The sequence below is a fragment of the Bacillus rossius genome, chromosome 1, assembly GCF_032445375.1.
Source record: "Bacillus rossius redtenbacheri isolate Brsri chromosome 1, Brsri_v3, whole genome shotgun sequence".
Taxonomy (NCBI): domain Eukaryota; kingdom Metazoa; phylum Arthropoda; class Insecta; order Phasmatodea; family Bacillidae; genus Bacillus; species Bacillus rossius.
In genome coordinates, this window is record NC_086330.1 from 18,903,179 (window position 1) to 18,924,306 (window position 21,128).

Here is a 21,128-nt window from a genome sequence, read left to right on the forward strand (position 1 = left end):
TCGCACGTCGGGGATCGGGAAGGAGCCACGGCCTGGGGACGACAGTATTTTACTAAATAATTAACATACAATACATTTCAGTAATTTAAACATAAAAGTGATCGGTACTTGTTTCGTAACAAGGATACAGGACTGTACATACTCAGAAACTTCATTAGGAACTGTGTGAGTTCCGAGAAGGCCTGTGGCGTTTTACTGTATACTGCACACAATACACTCGTCAGTAGAGTTCAATTTTGTTTAGTTGTAATAAAATACAGATTTACATATGTGCTGTATTTTTTCGTACCATGCGCGGATAATAGGGAGTTTACTTTATTAGGTTGACGCCGCCCGTCGGTGCTCCCTCTGAGAGCACAGGCAATTATGTGTCCTCAACACCTGATTAGGACGAATGCAACGAACACGTCCACGCGTGCAAAGAAGAGTGAGTTAGGGCAGTGCATTGAATGGTGTGACGCTAGTCACGGTCGGCTATGTTGTGCGACGCGCCCGGGACGGGTGTGGCGATTCGCAATCAGAACATAGTGAACATGCAATTATCATTAAGAGAAATAACTAAAACTTTTTATGTCTAATATTCCTAAATAATTAATGCATGTTGATTTAGATGTTTTTGTGTCACAAAACTGGCCGACAAAATCATCCCACGCTCTGTAACTTTCCGCGGGAAAACGAGCCCTCCCTGACCGGGTTGCCAGGGAGAGTCGCCAGTCACCAGGGCCGGTAGCTCCGCGCACGTGGAGCCTTCAATCTTCGCGCCAAAACCAACATGTAGCTTCCAGAGGTCAATCTTTCAATCCGTTTTCATCCGCTCCACGGCCGGCCTTAAATCGACCGTACAATGTGTCGCGTGGTCCTTTACTAATTGTATGTGGTTCAGTCATGAGCCATTTCTTTGAATACGTAATTATTATTGTTATGGGCAGCACGCCATTGTGCCCGTGCTTCACGCCGTTATACCTCCGCCAGGAGATTGAACTTTGCCCACGCGGGGCAGCGTGAGCCAAACACTTACAGTTGACGTCGACCCAAAAGTCTCCTTGGCTCCATCAGGCCGTTATGCCTCGCCAGCACCATCTCTTGCGTGTGTTGTGCGACGCAAATGAGAGTGACGTGCGACGTTTTGTTTCCATACAGGATTTGACATATTATTTTGACGTCGTCCGACCGAAGGCCACCCTAAAGCCCGACCTGCAACCGCCAGTATTAAACCCCGCTAATGGAACGCGCCCCTAGCCATGGCCCACCCGAGTCAGGCGAGCCACCAGCAACCAAGGTAGAACCCGCCCCCCCCCCCTTAATAAACAGACCGTCATTACAACCGACCACGTTACAAAAACAAACACAGAATATTAAACAATATTATGTATACATTAAAAGTTAATTGACGAAAGTGCGACGTAGGAGTGCCCGGGCACTCACGTGTGTAAATACGTCGATACGTGTGTGAGTGTTCCCCTGGCGGCCTTCTGCCTGAATTAGTCAATTAAACCATGTGACATAATTATTCACCCCTTGTGTTGCATTATTACCCCCACCAGAGCAATCCGGCAAGAGACGAACAGTCGCTGGTGTGACGTAAAATTTAAATGAAATATTTCTTAAACATACTAACTTCAATTTGTAGAAGGGACGAGTGATCTTGATTCAGCTTTAATAATTAACGTAAGAATTTAACGCCCTTAAATTCTCTTATAAACATGTCACATTAGAAACTAACGTAATGAGGTCAACCCTGGCGCGAGGGCCACCGAGCCTCGGCCGGGCGCCATGACATGACGCCAGTACAGCGCGACTCGTGTACCGGGGCGGACGCATGTCCCACGGAGAGACATTATCTTTTTTCTGCATCGAACTCACTTCTGGTAATTATAGTCACTTCTTAAAACCTCTTTTTTACTAATCTCTCCGTGCGTACCCGGTCCAATTTTCGGTTCAGGACTTAATCCGGCCGCATAACTTTTAAAACCCCCTGCACCACACTTGGTCTGTGGGGTAGTTTCAGCATACGGCACGGGCCGCCTCCTGAAGAACAGAACTTTAGTTAAAATCAGTCGCTCCAGCACTGACACCATCCCGTAAGGGAACTTTGAGCGAATTTAGCTGCGGTCCGCGCTCCACTACAGGGGACGCGAACACCACCTCGATACGTAGATATACGGGATTGGCCGCCTCCAATCACCCTCACCCCTCGTTTGAGAAACCAGGCTCAGAAACGCCTAGTGCCACGCTAATACGGAATATTTGGTGACTTTGTACGACGCCTTGAAACTGAGCGTTTCTTTTGTAAACTTGAGCAACGCACCTCCACGTAACATTCATAAACTTTTGCAGCGCACCTCCACGTAACATTCATAAACTTGTGTAATGCACCCTTGTGTAACATTTTTTGTAAACTTGTGCCACGTCTTATTAAGTAACTTTCAGACTCATTTTTGTGTGATTGTGTAACTTCTGTATTGTGTGACGTCACCCTCTGTACGACGTGGTATGTGATCAACGGTATTACACCAAACCCACAGTCGCAGGAATAAACGACGCATGTCACTTGTTGCATTACTTCAACGCCTAATTAATTCCTCATAACCCACGCAACACGCGGCCCGGACCCCCCTCTACCTTACCTTGAGTAGCCGGCAGGATAGCAGAATTTTCAGGGACTAGTCGACCAGCCCACAACATGTGGCGCCCTAACTAATGTGGCCTAGCCAAAGTACGATTTCAAACTTTGTCTAACATCAAATCGTGGCAAGAGGCATAGTGCGTGGGACATCGGACATAGTTTTTTTGGACATTGTGTGCGGGGCGTGACGAGACGCGGAGACAGTCGTGAGATGTGGGAGCAGCTGCACAGGAAACGGGCGCGACACAGCAGCGCGGGAGCAAGATAACGCGGAGCGTCTTACGCCGGCATCGTATTTCGTGCGGCGGAGCAGCACGGCTTATAGCTGGCCGCGCGGGATCACGTATCTCGCAACGGGAAGAGATAGCCGACCAGTGGGAGATAACATCGCGGGAAGATACGAGATAAGGCGGAGATCGAATACGTCGGGAAGACGAGTAACGGATAATGGCATCTAACTACGAGCAGTGCGAGTGGTGCGGATTACCGCAGACGGGACTGATCGGCGCGGTATTTTGCTCGTGTTCTTTGGGTAGCACGATAAAGTCGGAAAAAATGACAGTGCAACATGGAAACACGGACACAGACAGTTCGGAAAATAGTCGCGGGCAGCAGCCGGCAGAGTCAGACGCAGCTAGCCAGGGGGAGTGCGGCGTGGAGCATGCGGACAAGTGACTGAGTGCGAGCAATGCGGGCATGGACAATTACCGGTAGTCATGCGTGTAGTGGAGGTGCCCGAACTGTTACCAAGTTTTTCAGGGGAGACATATGAGGATCCACGGACATTTCTCCAAACTTGCAAGGACAGACTGAAGGATATATCGCAGGATAGATGGGTGTCTAAAGTGAGTGAACATTTAAGGGGACACGCACAGACATTGAGGGCGGAGGTCGGGCATTTTCTCGCGGAGTGGGAGCAGTTCGAACGTACATTGTTGAGATGTTACGACGGACCAATGGCGCACTCCAGTTGTGAACGAGAGCTTTACTGTACGCCGCAGGCGGAAGGGGAAAATGCGAAGGCATTTATTCATAGAAAAGTGTGCCTGTACCAATGTTGAGGCACAAATGGACCATTGAGTGCAGTGAAGCCAATGATCTGCGAACAGTTGCATCCGACTTTAAGGACGTTTTTGCGCAGTGCTATCGGACTAGACTTGTGGGAGTTTGTGGAGCTCGCGCGCAAAGTAGAAGAAGACTTACAGGCGATTAAGTGCGGGAATGCTTCGAAAGACATTGCGAAGAGATCTGGTGTCGCGGAACAGGAAAATCGGCAGGAGACCTGGGCAGTTGTCCCTTACGTAGCCCCACCCCTTCCGCGTCAGTCACAAGCAAGATCGGTGGCTAGACACGACCCGGTGACACGTCAGGAGGAGCGCCGCGTTGACAGGCGCACGACTGGAAGCCGACCACCTAGGTGCCTGTACTGTGCCGCGGAAGAGTATCATTGGCACGCAGAATGCCCGACCAGAAACCGTCTTGCGAACTTTAGTTAAAATCAGTCGCTCCGGCGCTGACACCACCCCGTAAGGGAACTTTGAGCAAATTTAGCTGCGGTCCGCGCTCCACTACCGTGGACGCGAGCACTGCCTCAATATGTAGATTTACGGGATTGGCCGCCTCCAATCACCCTCACCCCTCGTTTGAGTAACCAGGCTCAGAAACGCCTAGTGCCACGCTAATACGGAATATTTAGTGACTTTGTACGACGCCTTGGAACTGAACGTTTTTCTTTTGTAAACTTGTGCAACGCATCTCCACGCAACATTCATAAACTTGTGTCACGCACCCTCGTGTAACATTTTTTTTGTAAACTGGTGCCACGTTTTATTAAGTAACTTTCAGACTCATTTTTGTGTAATTGTGTAGTTTTTGTATTTTGTGACGTCACCTGTTGTACGACGTGGCGTGTAACCAACGGCGTTACACCTAAACCACAGTCGCCTGAATAAATGACGCACGTCATTTATTGCCTCACTTCAGCGTATGATTACTTAACCCTACGACTCCCAACAACCGCCGAGTAGGGAATTCCTTAAACCCACGCAACATCGCCGACGGTCCTAGTGGGCCACGCAGGGCAATCGACCCCACGACCCACCTATCGACTAGAACCAGAGCTAGTCTGGCGCCCATCCGGACACATTACATTCACAGCAGCCACTCCCGCTAGGAACCGCACCGGGACTCGAGCCCGAGACCCCGGACGACGGCATGTTTCAACTTTTTCAGGTCTTCTATCTTTTTGGAGTGTATAGGCACACATTTCTGCGGATATGCAGTGAATGCGGTGATTGTTGGAAGAGAGGAAAATTTGTTGGGTAAAACCAAACGAAACGTATGTTCTACCAAGCCCCCGATGAACGCTCTGGCTAAAACTTGTTCCATGTGTTGCGTAGAATAGACAAACTCCATAAAACTTGAAACGGCGAACTTCTGCTTTTCGTGTCTCGTAACAGAAGACGACTCGACAGACATGACGTTTCTTTTATAAAGTGTAGGCCACCATTTCTTAAAATCAATGACCTCTTCAGTGCTAATCATTTTCACTTGGAATTTATCTGGTTGAACTGTTGAATGTAACATCAGTTCCATATAGTGTTTTGCGGTATATATACAATCTGTTTTTCTTAGTTTCCATTTGATTACACTAAAATCACGATCACACGGCAGCTATGAATGGCCTCTAATTGGGAAGTAATGGTGTACAATATCAAAACGGCCAGTGTCTACAATAGCAAGCAACATTCTGATTAATGTGTGATTCTTATTCTGGCCGGCTGCTCCATCAGAAAAAATGTGAAGTTCTCATAAATTTCCATCCAGTTCACTATTAATGTAATCATACACGAAGGAACATACTTCATTTGGGCCTTTTTTTGCTATGCCTTCGTGATATAGATAAAATTTTGCCTTTTCGTTAGCCAGGTTGTGTATGTTGAAAACATTAAGGGTAAGCTGGCGAAGGTAAAATACTTCTTGTACAGGTATTTCAGGCAACTGAAGGTTTTGCATGAAATCCTGACAAATTCCTACTATTGTACTGTCTTGTATACATTTTTCTCTCACATGCTTCATGTAGGTATAGAATTTTTTAGCTCTACGTTTATGAAAAATAAGTTCGGCCGTATACATTCATTTGGCAGCATCGTTCAGAGAAGGACTTCTGATTTTCACTGAAAGCTCTTCGCATTTGCAACACGAGTCAAACTGCGGCCTTCCGAACGTCAAGTCAAAAGTCTCATTGAAAATCTTTAGATAGTACTTATAGTTAACACCAGTGTTGTTAAGTAACGAATTACAAGTAATCGGATTACTTGTAACGATTACTTTTCAAGTAATTTATACTTGTAACGAATTACATTAAAAAAATGTAATTCGTACTTGTAATCGGAATACATAACATTAATTGTAATCGTTACATTAAGGTAATCGATACTTTATATTTACTTGCCGTTACTTTTATTCTCGGAACGTATAATGAATACAGTTAAGAACAAGAAGAACATACATTTTTGTATTAGTAAAGTTTATAATTTTACGCTTGTAGTGCTAATGACTTGCAGTGTATCCAACTTTTACCCTATCCTAAAATCTGCATTTTTAAAATTTAACACATCACTGCCGTCAAGTGCTCCCGTTGAGCGTCTTTTTACTGTTGGTAAAGATGTTTTTGCCATCAAGAGAGGGAATATATTTGATGAGAACTTTAAAATGCAATTGTTTTGTAAGGTCAATTCCAGAATTTAAAAGAGTGTTACTTTTATTACAGGTAGCTACTTGTATGAAGTCTTTTGATGTTATTCAAGAATGTTTGTCCTCAAATATTATTCATTTAATTAAAGATAATATATTTAATCATTACATGAAATAATTTTTTTTAACAAAACATATATGTATGCTTATTAATGTAACAGTGTGTAAAAAAATTGAATCGTAAGTCAGTTATAAAATGGTAGTGGAAAGTAATTGTAATTGTAATTATACTGATTACTTTTATGTAAAGTAATTTTTACTTGTAATTAGTTACATTGTCACCACAGTAATTGTAATTGAGCCCAATTACTTTTTCCGAGTACTTTTAACAACACTGGTTAACACTAAGGTGTGGATGTTTTTCCTTAAAAAGGCTTCACATGAGTTTCACATTCAAATTTGCGCTAAGATACTTGTACACTCTAGTGGTATAGTGGGCCTCTTTGTGAGGAAATGATGATATATGATCAGTAATACATTTGACAAGGGATACTGGTTTTGTATTTCCGGGGTTACTTTTGCCCCGAAGATCTTTTGGCGATTTACCGCTGCCAGAAGTTTGCACAATCGCTTAACTCGATCTGCGGTGATACCGAGAATAGAAAGAAAAGCATTTGTACATACCTCAGCTTTTCCTTTTTCTGTCGAAACTATGTACTTAAATGTATGTGATTTAGGTTTCGTTTGTCGGTTGTCCTCATTGGTACCAATTCTGCTGCGGTGCCTATGGATAGGCTTACATTCAATCAAACTCTGAAGGTATGCATCTTGTTCATTTTTTGTGGTGAAATCAATGTGACGTCGTCCTAAGTGCTCCTCCGGCTCGCTGAGGCCATTATTGCCTGTTGCTGCTTCAGGCTTGCGTGTGCGCCGGCGCCCGTGCGCAAAAGTGTAACAAAGGTTTTGTTTATGTAATTATGTGAGGGTGTGAATATCTATTTGTCTTGTTGTGTTCCTGTAGATGTGTTTCCCGGGCGATTGAGTCGCGTCTCCCCGCCTGTGACCATGTGGCTCCACGCACTAGCACACGAAGGGAAGAGGGGAGATTCATGTGCACGCGGCAAGGGGGGAGGCCGCTGAGACGTCGCGGAGCGTGGGTCGAGTCAGTCGCCTGAGTGGCATGAGAGAGCGCGGTCGCGAAGGTCACGTCACCGTCGTTCGCGTCGGCAGTTACGTCATAGTCTTTCGTGTCAAAGTCATTCGCGTCACTGTCAGTCACGTCACCGTCAGTCACGTCACCATCAGTCACGTCACAGTCGTTCGCGTCGTCAGTTACGTCACCGTCAATCACGTCACTGTCGTTATCGTCTGCAGTTACGTCAGTCTTTCGTGTCATCGTCAATCGCGTCACTGCCAGTCACGTCACCGTCATCCACGCCACTGTCAGTCGCGTCACTGTCGTGTCACCGCCAGTCAGGTCACTGGTAGTGTCGTGTCGCGCTCAAGGTGCGTGGAGCCGGGCCTCGCCCTGATGGATTGTCACAGAGGGGAGCCGTGACAGCCCATGTACAGTGTGTGACGTGTGCATTAAACACACCTTAACGTTAAAAACTCTTTTATTCCACCTAAGTTAGGGTAGTTCCCTTGCCACGTGGCACGTACCCTCTCTACCGGAGCAGCTGGGCAGCGACTCCGAACCACGGGAACGGCCCTAACGTCGTCAAATGAATCGGACGTAGATACTTTGACATTCTCCTTCAGGCATTTTCTGTGGTATGCATTTCCATCGGCATCTGGGAAAAACAAATGATTAGTATTCAATGCTTGTGTTTAGTATTAAAGAGATGCAAAAACTAATGCAAAACACTGTTGTGTATGCTTCACAATGATTTTTGTGGCTAGCCTACTTTTAAGAAAGACAAAAAAGCAATGTAGGTTAGGTAGGAAGTTACCTAAAGTGAAATCCATGTTCCTTTGATTTAACAATATTTCCTTTGTAATTTATATTGTCTTCATTCTTTAATCGTGCCTTTTTTATCTTTTCACTCTAGTGCTCTACTTGTTTCACACCTTTTTTACGTTTACAACTGACAAAAGCTTCGTCTTTGTTCATGTTGAGAACACAGAGACAGTTCACATAAACAATAACAAGATTTACATACACATCTGTGGCTTTTTCACATGTGCCAACATACAAAAAATAGTCATTTGAGAAACTGCATATGTCCAGTCAGTTAGGAAAGGCCACATGTCTTGGACATGTGGGCTTTCTCAAATGACACATTATTTTCTACTCCCGCTTTATACACAGAGAGATGTGGAGATGAAGCGTTTTTCAGTTCATTCCGTTGACGTCGTCCGGCCGACGACCACCCCAGAGCCCGACCTGCACCCGCCAGTATACGCTCCCGCTAACGGAACACACCCCTGGCCATGGCCCACCCGAGTCAGGCGAGCCGAACAGCAATTAAAGGCAAACCCGCGAAAACCTGAGTAGACAAGAGAAGAACCGTACCCATTCCTCCTGGAACATTAAATTAGGATTTTAGCGACAATAAAGTCTCTTCCAGACACACCCGTTTGGAGTCTAGCGTAATGAGGTCACGCCTGGCGCGAGAGAGGCCGAGCCTCCCTCGGACGCCATGCCAGTTCGGCAGTTCACCGCAGCTCACGGACCGGGGCGGTCCTACGTCCCACGGAGGGGCAACAGCCTTTGTCTTCATCGAAAGTAACGTCCGGTAAATATAGTCACTAATTAACAGAACCTTTTTCTAATTAACCTCTCCGTGAGTACCCAGTCCCTTTTTTCGGTCCAGGACCTAATCCGACCGCATCAGTTTAAAGACACCCCGCACCACACTTGGTCAGCGGGGTCGATCTTCAGTATACTGCACGGGCCGCCTCCCGCAACTCACAGAACTTTAATTAAGGTCACGCGCACGGCGCTGACCACAAACCCGCAAGGGAGCTTGGACAAACTTAATTGCGGTGCGTGTTTCACCACAGTGGGCACAACACCCGCGTAGAGACATACGTATACGGGGTTGGCCGTCTCCAACCGTCCACCCCTTAATTCAGTGTATTTTTGTGTCCCGTATTTTGTATTACTAACTTACGTTACCCGAGTAACGAGTGCCACGTAACGTGTGCGCGCCCTCTTAATTCAGTGTATTTTTGTGTCCCGTATTTTGTATTACTAACTTACGTTACCCGAGTAACGAGTGCCACGTAACTTGTGCGCACCCCCTTAATTCAGTGTACTTTTGTGTTCAGCCTTTGTGTTACGAAATTACATTACACGCGTAACCAGTGAGACCTATGAGACGTAACAGCGTCCGAGGCCCACGCAACGCGGAACACAAACAATACGGCGACACGGAATAACGAGTAAACCCCCCCTCCCCCGGGGACCTCTGTAGAATGTTGTATTGTGTATGACTCGCTCCTATGAATAAAAGGTACAACACCGCCCCCTCAACTCCACGTCTCTTATTTAAACACCATCTCACGCAACACCGCCGCCGGCCCTAGTGGGCCACGCAGGGGCACATACATCCACGACCCCAAATTCACGACTAGAATCGAGCTAGTCTGGCGCCCACCCGGACAATACGTATCAAGAACCGCCTTTTCCCACTAGGAGCCACACCGGGACTCGAGCCCGAGACCCCGGACGACGGCATTTGGCGCCCGCTGCGTGGGGCAGATAATAACGTGAAAATTTTTTTTCCCCCTTCTGGACATTTTCGAGATAAATTCACCAACAGGCGACAGCGGAGACACGAAACGGCCATTTTGGACACAGGAAGGGTCGAAGGCCAGACAGACCGGCGCGACGAGGCGAGCGGACAAAGGACACTCCAACCACCCCCACCCCCTTACGTCATCACGGCGAGGCGAGCGACGGAGCGACGTCACCACCCCCATCCCGCGCAGACCGTTTTCGCCTCCTCTTTGTGCGGCTGTCCGGGCACCTGCCCCCACCTCGCCACCCCTCTTCACGCTCTCTGCTTCGGGCAACCATCCTGATACCCCCACTCGGCACGGACTCTTCGCGCTCCCTTTTGTGTGACCATCCGGGCACCTGCCCAGCCGGCGAGCGCGACCCCGCGCGCAGACTTGCACAGCGCGCACAGAGCCGCGAGTGAAAAACACGAACAGACACAGCTGAACACGCACGATAACAAGAGATGTATGCAGATGAATGCATCGGGTGTTACCAACTCTACCCGAGATGGTACTTAAACTGCAGGATCGCCGCGGGGTACGAGTGTGGCTATTGTCAAGAGTATCGCCTATATGGAATGACGATGTGTAGAAACCTGTCGTGTCCTGGAGGAAGTAGCATGGGCTACCACTGCGACGAGTGTGCCGGCCTATGGCATCGTGACTGCACCACCGAGTGTGAAGGGACTTTGAGGCGCGAGTCCTTCACATTCACGTGCGCGCGATGTACCGCAGAACGAGCCACCCGAGTGCAGTATTCGGAAGCAACGCTAATAATTCCTCCCATCCGATACGCCGCGACGATTCACGACATCGAGACGCCACTCACCCAGACGCATGACGTATCACGAACGCACGCCCCGACGACATCCGCACCGTCACGTACAACCGTCCCGACGCCGACGACCTTCATCCTGCCGCCAGCAATCCCGCTCCCGTCGCCTCCTGTCCCGGAGCCACCAACCTCGGCATCCCTCATAGACCTGACACCTCCCGACCCGAGTCCGGAAACACCGTCACCAGCGAGACCACGCTTCATCAACCTGACGCCACTATTGCCGACGCACTACGCCTCATCAAGGACGCTTTCCGTCCCGACGCCGACGCTCGTCAACCTCTCGCCGCCAATCCTGCTCCCTCCACCCCTGGGCCCAAAGCCACCAGCCTCAACACCCCTCCCAGACCAGACGCCACTCAACATGACAGTGACGACGCTTGACCCGCCGAAGCCGACCGAACGACGCATGACGCCGACCGTCCCACCGCAGTCTGTCAAGACGTCCCGAACCCGCCTCGTGTCGGAGACACCTCACGACGCCGGGATGGCCTCACCACCGCACCTGACTACCGTCACAGTGCCGCGAAGACCATTCCGACGCAACCCGCATCGTCTCCGACACACGCCTCATCCGGGACGCCACCAGACTCGACACCGACACGTCGCGCCACACCGTCGACACCGCCTAGCTTCAACGTCATGCAGCCGTCCTCACTGTCACATGAGTACACGGTCTCAAAAGGGACGCTGGACAAGGCAACGCCCAGGGCCACGACGCCGAGACGCCTGTGCGAGGCCCCGCCGCCTGGATTCGCCCCGCGGTGCCCGCCTGGTTTCGAGGCTCAGTCGCCACGACGCCACCCCTCGGCCGGCCTGCCACAGCAGCCACCGAGGCGACGCACACTCAAGTCGCCACAGGCGCCATGACGCCGCCCCTCCAATAGTCTGCCACAGCAGCTGCCGAAGCAACGCGCACTCTGTGCTCCAGAGGCGCCACGTCGCCGCCCCTCGGACAGTCTGCCACAGCAGCTGCCGAAGCGACGCGCACTCTGTGCTCCAGAGGCGCCACGACGCCGCCCCTCGGACAGTCTGCCACAGCAGCTGCCGAAGCGACGCGCACTCTGTGCTCCAGAGGCGCCACGACGCCACCCCTCGGCCGGCCTGACACAGCAGCCACCGAGGCGACGCGCACTCAAGCCGCCACAGGCACCGCGCCACAACACCGTGACGTCACCGCGGCTACCGGGTCGCCTGAGCTCCCTGCATCTGCCTGACGCAATGCAGGTTGACCCCCCGGCACCTGGACACCCGACCGCCCCACCACCGCACGTGACCGTCACTCAGACGATGACACCGGTCATCCGTCTGACACGACGAGCCGCGAAACGCCCGCATGTCGGCAAGGCTGAGCCGGGCCGTGCCGAGCGCCGCCCGCGCTTGCTGCCCGCCTGCCGAGAGCCACCTGACCTTGGTCGCCGCCGCCCCTGCTGGCCGGCACCCTGGCCACCACCGCACCGCCGCACGCTGCGAGACACCGCAGCCACACTCGGAGCAACTGTCACCCCCCGAGAACGAGTCCGGGGAGGTGCTTAGGGCACAACCGCACAACGACCTGGGACCAGGGCGCAGAGCCTGTCAGCCGCAAGGCCACCTCGACGAGCCGATCCCCGGATGGGACGTCCCCGTGGGACGACCCGGGACAGGTGCTCGGGTCCTACCAACTGCGGCCACCGCGAGCACCACCCGGGTGGAGCTGTTGCCGGAGCTAGGAGGCGCCACGACGCCGCCCCCAGCACGCCCGCCACGACGGCAACCGGGGCGGCGCGCACGCTGGCCCAGTCGGCCACGATCACCAGGTCCAGTGCGCTGGCCCTACCAGCCGCTGACCCCACACAGGCACCACGACGCCGCCCCCGGCACGCCTGCCATGACGGCAACCGGGGCGGCGCGCACGCTGGCCCAGTCGGCCACGATCACCAGGTCCAGTGCGCTGGCCCTACCAGCCGCTGACCCCACACAGGCGCCATGACGCCGCCCCCGGCACGCCTGCCATGACGGCAACCGGGGCGGCGCGCACGCTGGCCCAGTCGGCCGCGATCACCAGGTCCAGTGCGCTGGCCCTACCAGCCGCTGACCCCACACAGGCACCACGACGCCACCCCCGGAACGCCTGCCACGACGGCAACCGGGGCGGCGCGCACGCTGACCCAGTCAGACACAATCACCAGGTCCAGTGCGCTGGCCCTACCAGCCGCTGAGCCGCGAACCACGCCGGGATGGAGCGGCCGGAGCTAGGGGTGGCCCCATGTTAGCGGGACCATAAGCGGCGCAAGGTCGAGCTTCGCAGGGGGGGGGGGGGGGCGTTTGACGTCGTCCGGCCGACGACCACCCCAGAGCCCGACCTGCACCCGCCAGTATACGCTCCCGCTAACGGAACACACCCCTGGCCATGGCCCACCCGAGTCAGGCGAGCCGAACAGCAATTAAAGGCAAACCCGCGAAAACCTGAGTAGACAAGAGAAGAACCGTACCCATTCCTCCTGGAACATTAAATTAGGATTTTAGCGACAATAAAGTCTCTTCCAGACACACCCGTTTGGAGTCTAGCGTAATGAGGTCACGCCTGGCGCGAGAGAGGCCGAGCCTCCCTCGGACGCCATGCCAGTTCGGCAGTTCACCGCAGCTTACGGACCGGGGCGGACCTACGTCCCACGGAGGGGCAACAGCCTTTGTCTTCATCGAAAGTAACGTCCGGTAAATATAGTCACTAATTAACAGAACCTTTTTCTAATTAACCTCTCCGTGAGTACCCGGTCCCTTTTTTCGGTCCAGGACCTAATCCGACCGCATCAGTTTAAAGACACCCCGCACCACACTTGGTCAGCGGGGTCGATCTTCAGTATACGGCACGGGCCGCCTCCCGCAACTCACAGAACTTTAATTAAGGTCACGCGCACGGCGCTGACCACAAACCCGCAAGGGAGCTTGGACAAACTTAATTGCGGTGCGTGTTTCACCACAGTGGGCACAACACCCGCGTAGAGACATACGTATACGGGGTTGGCCGTCTCCAACCGTCCACCCCTTAATTCAGTGTATTTTTGTGTCCCGTATTTTGTATTACTAACTTACGTTACCCGAGTAACGAGTGCCACGTAACGTGTGCGCGCCCTCTTAATTCAGTGTATTTTTGTGTCCCGTATTTTGTATTACTAACTTACGTTACCCGAGTAACGAGTGCCACGTAACTTGTGCGCACCCCCTTAATTCAGTGTACTTTTGTGTTCAGACTTTGTGTTACGAAATTACGTTACACGCGTAACCAGTGAGACGTATGAGACGTAACAGCGTCCGAGGCCCACGTAACGCGGAACACAAACAATACGGCGACACGGAATAACGAGTAAACCTCCCCCCCCCCCGGGGACCTCTGTAGAGTGTTGTATTGTGTATGACTCGCTCCTATGAATAAAAGGTACAACACCGCCCCCTCTACTCCACGTCTCTTATTTAAACACCATCTCACGCAACACCGCCGCCGGCCCTAGTGGGCCACGCAGGGGCACATACATCCACGACCCCAAATTCACGACTAGAACCGAGCTAGTCTGGCGCCCACCCGGACAATATGTATCAAGAACCGCCTTTTCCCACTAGGAGCCACACCGGGACTCGAGCCCGAGACCCCGGACGACGGCACCGTGTAACTGACGAAGAAGAACCGATCCATGTATAAAAGTCGATTTCGGAAAAAAGTGGACATGTAGGGTTTCTCAAATGACCGATTCAATTTGTCGCGGCCTCGTCTCTGGTGAAGATGTGGAAATGGGGTGGACGTCGCTCGGTCGTTCGGTTGTCGTGTTGTTTGCCCGGTGCCAGCTCTTGGGTATAGCAGCCTCACTCTCAGAGGCGGGAGTGGACCGTTCGGCCCAGTGCAACTGACCGAAGACGTGTTGACAAGGAGTAGTTAGCGGAAAGATTGGGAGTAGGAGAGAGGGATGCGCTCGGTCTCACGAAGAGTCGCTAGCGTAAAGGTTGGAAGTAGGAGAGGGATGCCCACTCTCTCACGAAGAGTCGCTAAGGATTGCCCGCGGTCTCACAAAGAGTCGCTAGCTGAAAGGTGCAAGAGAGAGTGAGAGAATGAGAGAGAGAGAGAGAAGGTAAGGGAAGCCCGCGGTCTCACGAAGAGTCTTTAGCAGTGGAGAAGGGGGGGGGGGAGAGAGAGAGATAGGTAAGCCAATAATACCACAATTTGCTGTATTGGTATTTATTCTCCCAGATTTCTCTTCTCCAATCGTTCGTGTTACAACTTTACATATTGCTATCCCTTTGGATGTATTTCATTTACAATATTATTTACAAGGCTACGAAACATACTTACACTAGACACTTAATAATCTTCATAAATATTTACAATCATAACCTGCCTTAACCTAACTATAATACATTGTCTGTTCATATTTTACAACTGCCATCTGGGGACGAGTGGTGGCACTACAATGGCCATGGCCGGAATGTAGTGCCGCGGACAGGACTGTGACCTGGGTTTTTGTTTAAATAAAGAGGAGGTACGACGCCTAATTGAATGACATTTAATTTATTCTGAAAGAAAATCAATTTTGTTTGAACTGTGTGCATCTAAGCAGAGTTAAAATAGATTTTGAGGGATTTTTCTCACCATATTTAAATTGTGTATTAATAAATTAATATTGCGAAAAACTTATAAAATGAAACTTAAAAAAATATATTTCAGGTGGGAAACGAATGCTATCTGGTAAATTGCTAGGTCATTTGTTTGACCACAACACTACACCATTTAATTAATTAAATAGAAAATCAAGTCAAGTGTTCTTTAAAAACTTTAAAAAGATTTTTCTCGCTTCATAGGGCCCATTTTGGCGAGATATTTTAGAATGTTGAAACAAACATGTTCCTGCTTCTACTCACACATTTTAAGCCAAATCGGTGAGCCCCGACCCAGACCCTCCCATTGTAGTTTTGATGTTGTCCGACCGAAGGCCACCCTAAAGTCCAACCTGCAACCGCCAGTATACGACCCCGCTAACGGAACGCGCCCCTAGCCAAGGCCCACCCAAGTCAGGCGAGCGCCGCGGAACATAGGTATAATCAACGCCCTTGACTTAATCGGCAAGACAAACCGAGTCACGTACATGGTAAATTCAATACACATTAAAGAATACGCCACTTTAAATTAACAACACCGTGCAACACAAGTGCGACGTAGGAGTGCCCGGGTCAGTCATGTGTGGTTTTTTATTAAAACAGCCGTGAGTGCTCCCCTTGTGGCCTTCAGCCTGAAATCAATAGTGTAATATGTGACTTAATTAAAACCGCCCCAAATTAGCATTTATCATTCGCCACTGGAGCAGTCATCTTGCGATAAACAGTCTCCAGTAAGACTCTTGGCATCGTACCAACCATGGCCATGGTCGCGGGGGAGTGCCCTGAGGGGAGTAGCCCGCAAGAGCGCCCCCGACGGGAGCGCCGACCCCCGGCCCACCTGGCCGAGTACGTCCTGGGCTGTCTCATCACGGCTCCCCACACATCTAACGCCGCCTGGCCGCCTCCCGGCCCAGCTGCCCATGTAGCGACCGAGGCGGCGTCCGCCTGCACCAGCACCTCAACGCCGCGGCTCCGCCTCCCGGCCCAGCTGCCCACGCAGTAACCGAGGCGGCGTCCGCCTGCGCCAGCACCTCATGCACCACGGCGCCGCCTCCCGGCCTAGCTACCCACGCAGCGACCGAGGCGGCATCCGCCTGCGCCGACACTCCATGCGCCGCAGCACCGCCTCCCTTCCCAGCTGCCCACGCAGCGACCGAGGCGGCGTTCTGCATCACACCTTAAAATTTTAATCATTTTATTGATTCATCGCTGCCCACGTCGACTCGGCACGTATTTTGCAGAACCGGGCCTATCCCGACCGTCTTCATCGTGATACCGCGCTGCATACCGTATCACTCACGTAAGTGTTTCGTCGAACTTAGGAGTCCGCTCATCGACCCCCCCACCCCCTGCACCCGTTAACTTTCGGCGCTGGTCGTCTCCAGCGAGCATCGACCCACGTCCCGCGAGACTGCCGCGGTAACCATTAGTGTCGCATAGTGTTGTGTTTTTTTTGTGTGTTAATTGTATAATGGCTAGACGTCGCCAAGTGTTGGTGAGAGTGTTTTGTAGAGGGATTAAATTAAAGGTAATTCTCACCAACTCGTGTACACTAATTTTCCGTAGTCTCCCGTCCTCCACACGGCCGAGCGGCCTTCACAACCAAGGGAGAACCATTCAGGTTACATTCAAGCCGTGTACCTGGCGGGGCACGCGGGGGCAGAGTACCCACGACCCAACATCAACGGCCTAGCAACCCGCTAGCCTGGCGCCCCTCCAGACAACAAGAGCATCTCTACGCCCGTAGCACCCGTCAGGTACCCCCCCCGGGCCTTTCACAGAGGTCGAGTGATGGCACTCTGATAATTCAAACTTATTTTATATAAACTTGTTACATCTAACTTCTAAAACATATATTTATATTGAGTTAATTACTAAGTTTTATTGTGTGAATTTAGAGCCACTTACATTTTGTTATTAATATAATTTTTTACGAATAACGGAACTTTAGAAACTCTGGCGCGACAGGATGCTCACCCCTCCCCTCGCGCCAGGGCCAGACGCCAGTACAGCGCGATCGCGGACTGGGACGGACGCACGTCCCACGGGGAGCCATCATCCTATGTCTTCACTGATCTTCCATCTGGTAACTATAGTCAAACTTCGAAACCTTTTTTAATTACTCCCCATGTGCGCCCGGTCCTTTTCCGGTGTAGGGCCTATCCCAGCCGCGTAAACATAACACGCCCCGCACAACGCATTACGCGGGGCAGTGTAATATACGGCACGGACCGACTCCTGCCATACCAGACTTTCAATTAACTGCCGAGTGCACAGGCACTGGCTACATCTAATCGAAGCCTTTACTTAATTTTATAGCGAGCCGCGGTCCACACAGGTGGGCCCGCGCGTCGCCGTTCACAAATTACGGGATAGGCCTACTCCAATCAAACTCCCTCCCTCAACCTCGACTGGTGTGAGGACGTAACTTTAGTGACGGCGCGTCAGAGCGCCCAGTGTATAATAACAGTGTACTTTATGTAGGGAAATCGTGTGAATGTAATTGCAAGTGTAACTACTACGTAATTAAACGTCCACTCCGCACACTCCGTGCGCGACGTGTAAAAGATAGTGCAAAACCGTGTATGTTATTTGCAAACCTCCCCAATTCAGTTAGGGATCAGCGTCCTATTCTGTGTAGGGCTAGTTGTGCAGCAGGCATTAGGGATCTTTAACATTACGATCACCGCTGCCGTTCCTAGTGGGCCACGCAGGGGCCTTCGGTCCTCACGACCCACCTCGTGGCTAACCACTGCGTTAGCCTGGTGCCCTCCCGGACACGTGACACGTTTCCCCGCAAGAAAACAGCCTTCCCACTAGGAACACCGCCGAGTCTCGAACACGAGAACCCGGGCGACGGCAGTTTAAAAAGAATTATTGTATTAAAATTAACATTTTAAGGAATGAAACTTGCTTGAAGATTAAAATGTATAGCAAAGGAATATTATTGACTTATATACATGCTTATTATTTAAAAATACTTTTTTATGGCCGATTCCAGATTATGTGGGACTGTTTTATCAACTTTCCAATATTTAATTCACAATTGTGTGAAAGTTACAAGTTATTGCCATACATTAAACACCTGAAAGCTTACAAATAAAATAACAATCCTAATTTTTACCCGATGTTTAAAATGAAACAGAGTTTTGAAAATAGCCTCTTTTATAAGGAATTCTACATAATTATAATGTTAATACTCGGCATCACTATTATTAGCGCTGTTAGTTTGCAGGCTGCCACGAGCTTTACTGAGCCAACATAGTATAAAAGTTGTAAGCCTTATCTACATGAACGTGGAATAGTCACATTGATGTATATACGAATTCTTTATTCTATGATAGTGACTTCGCAACATCAACAAACACGCTAATCTGAAACAATCAACATACATTAATCGGCTAATTCTTTCGAATTTATTACTTGATTTGTGATTATATTGATTTATGTCAATTTCGATTTTACTATGGTTGTGTAGATTTATTTCATTGCTACTTGTGACAAATTTATCTTATGTTGTGAGTTATACATATAGATAAAGTACTGTAATTACAAGTTTATTCATCACGTAACGTATGTACTACCTGTACTACCTAGTAAATAAACGAGCACGGCCATTAGTATTAAGGCTCACGTTTATGTTGTTACAAAGCTATTATCCAAATAGTAGTAGAAAATATTGGGTAAATATTTACTTGGGCGGTATTTCCGAAAAAAAATGTTAAAAATCCGAAAATACCTTTATTTAATGCTCTTCAACTTCCTCTTTTCATTAAAAGTGGCGGAGGTAAGAAATTCCAAATACTTTAGGAGATATCGAATTTTTAAATTTAATATGTAGTTGAGCGGTATTTGCAAAAAAAAAAATGTTAAAAATCCGAAAATACCTTTATCATATGCTCTTCAACTTCCTCTTTTCAATAAAAGCGGCGGAGATAAGAAATTCCAAATACTTTAGGAGATATCGAATTTTTTAATTTTGCAATACAAGACCTGTGGAACCATTCGAGCGGCGCCATTTTTGTTATTTTGCCGTGTGTTCGTTAATACGTGAATCGTGAATGCGTAATTAATAAAATGGTTGATTAGGTCAGGTCAGTTACATTATTAATACTTTCAAACTAAGCCGACATTAAAAATTATTTTGTGAATTAATTTTAATGGCTGTTTAGTTTTAAAATATTTATAATGTAACTGACCTGACCAAACAAACCCGGACAGAGGGTGAACAGTAAACTAAAATGGTCGATTAGGTCAGGTCAGTTACATTATAAATACTTTCAAACTAAGGTGATATTAAAAATAATGTGAATTAATTTTAATTATTCTTTAGTTTTAAATTATTTATAATGTAACTGACCTTACCTAACAAACCCGTAACAAAGGATGTACAGTAACAATGCACGTAAATTTTTTTGTTACTTATTACTTGCGCAACAATATCAAAATAACAAATAAGACTTTAAAATTAGAAACGTTAAAAACTCACCTAAGTTGGAGGCAGTAATTAAACACCGTTTTAAACAATAATTGAACTAAATAATCACGTATTAGTTCATTTGAATTCTGGCCTATCACGAACAATCACGTGACATCATTATCCAATAAAAAAATAGATACTCGTACGTAAACAAGAAACAATGGTGCACGCACGCCATAGGAATGCGCTGGTTTTGTGCTGAAATTTAAAAATTCAATATCTCCTAAAGTATTTGGAATTTATAATCTCCGCCGCTTTTAATGAAAAGAGGAAGTTGAAGAGCATATAATAAAGGTATTTTCGGATTTTTAACATTTTTTTTCGCAAATACCGCTCATTTACATATGAAGAAATTTAAAAATTCTATATCTCCTAAAGTATTTGGAATTTCTAATCTCCGCCGCTTTTAATGAAAAGAGGAAATTGAAGAGCATTAAATAAAGGTATTTTCGGATTTTTAACATTTTTTTTCGGAAATACCGCCCAAGTAAATATTTATCAAATATTGTAGTAGGTAGTATAGATCAGGGCCACAACCGTAGCATTGTATTGAGCTTAATTTTTACATACTATTGAGTCATCTTGTGACTCATTGTTCTGATGGAAGTATCTACTTAATTTCAATTGAGTCATGGGTAAATATGTACAGTCGTGGTAGATGCCAAAAAAAATGCTAAAAATCCGAAAACACTTTTATTCTGTGCTCTTTCACTTCCTCTTTTCAAATCAACCGGCAGAGATAAGAAATTCCAACTACTTTCGGAGATATCAAATTTTTTAATTTTCATCACAATACCTGCGTATTCATGCGGAAAAAATGCTAACAATCCGAAAATACTTTTATTCTATGCTCTTTCACTCCTCTTTTCAAATCAACCGGCGGAGATAAATTCCAAATACTTTATGAGATATCAAATTTTTTAATTTAGCAATACAACGCCCGTTTAACCCTTCGAACATCGCCATTTTTTATTTTGACGTGTGTTAGTGAATGCGTAATAAATAAAATGGTCGATTAGGTCAGGTCAGTTACATTATAAATACTTTCAAACTAAGCAGACATTAAAAATAATGTGAATTTAATTTAATGGTTCTTTAGTTTTAAATTATTTATAATGTAACTGACCTGACCTAACAAA

At 48.5% G+C, this 21,128-nt stretch overlaps 1 protein-coding gene across 3 annotated transcripts in view; it reads left to right on the forward strand.

The window, feature by feature from the left end:
• Nucleotides 1–18,831: 18,831 nt before the first annotated feature.
• The window catches only part of LOC134532890 (very-long-chain (3R)-3-hydroxyacyl-CoA dehydratase), a 29,530-nt gene continuing 27,233 nt past the window's right edge, over nt 18,832–21,128 (forward strand). Inside the window, exon 1 of one of the 3 annotated variants that reach the window (XM_063369903.1) lies at nt 18,832–19,082. The gene's annotated coding sequence lies outside the window, so the exon portion shown is untranslated. The remainder of the gene's footprint in view (nt 19,083–21,128) is intronic. The other 2 variants (XM_063369950.1, XM_063369913.1) reach the window with 2 other exon arrangements.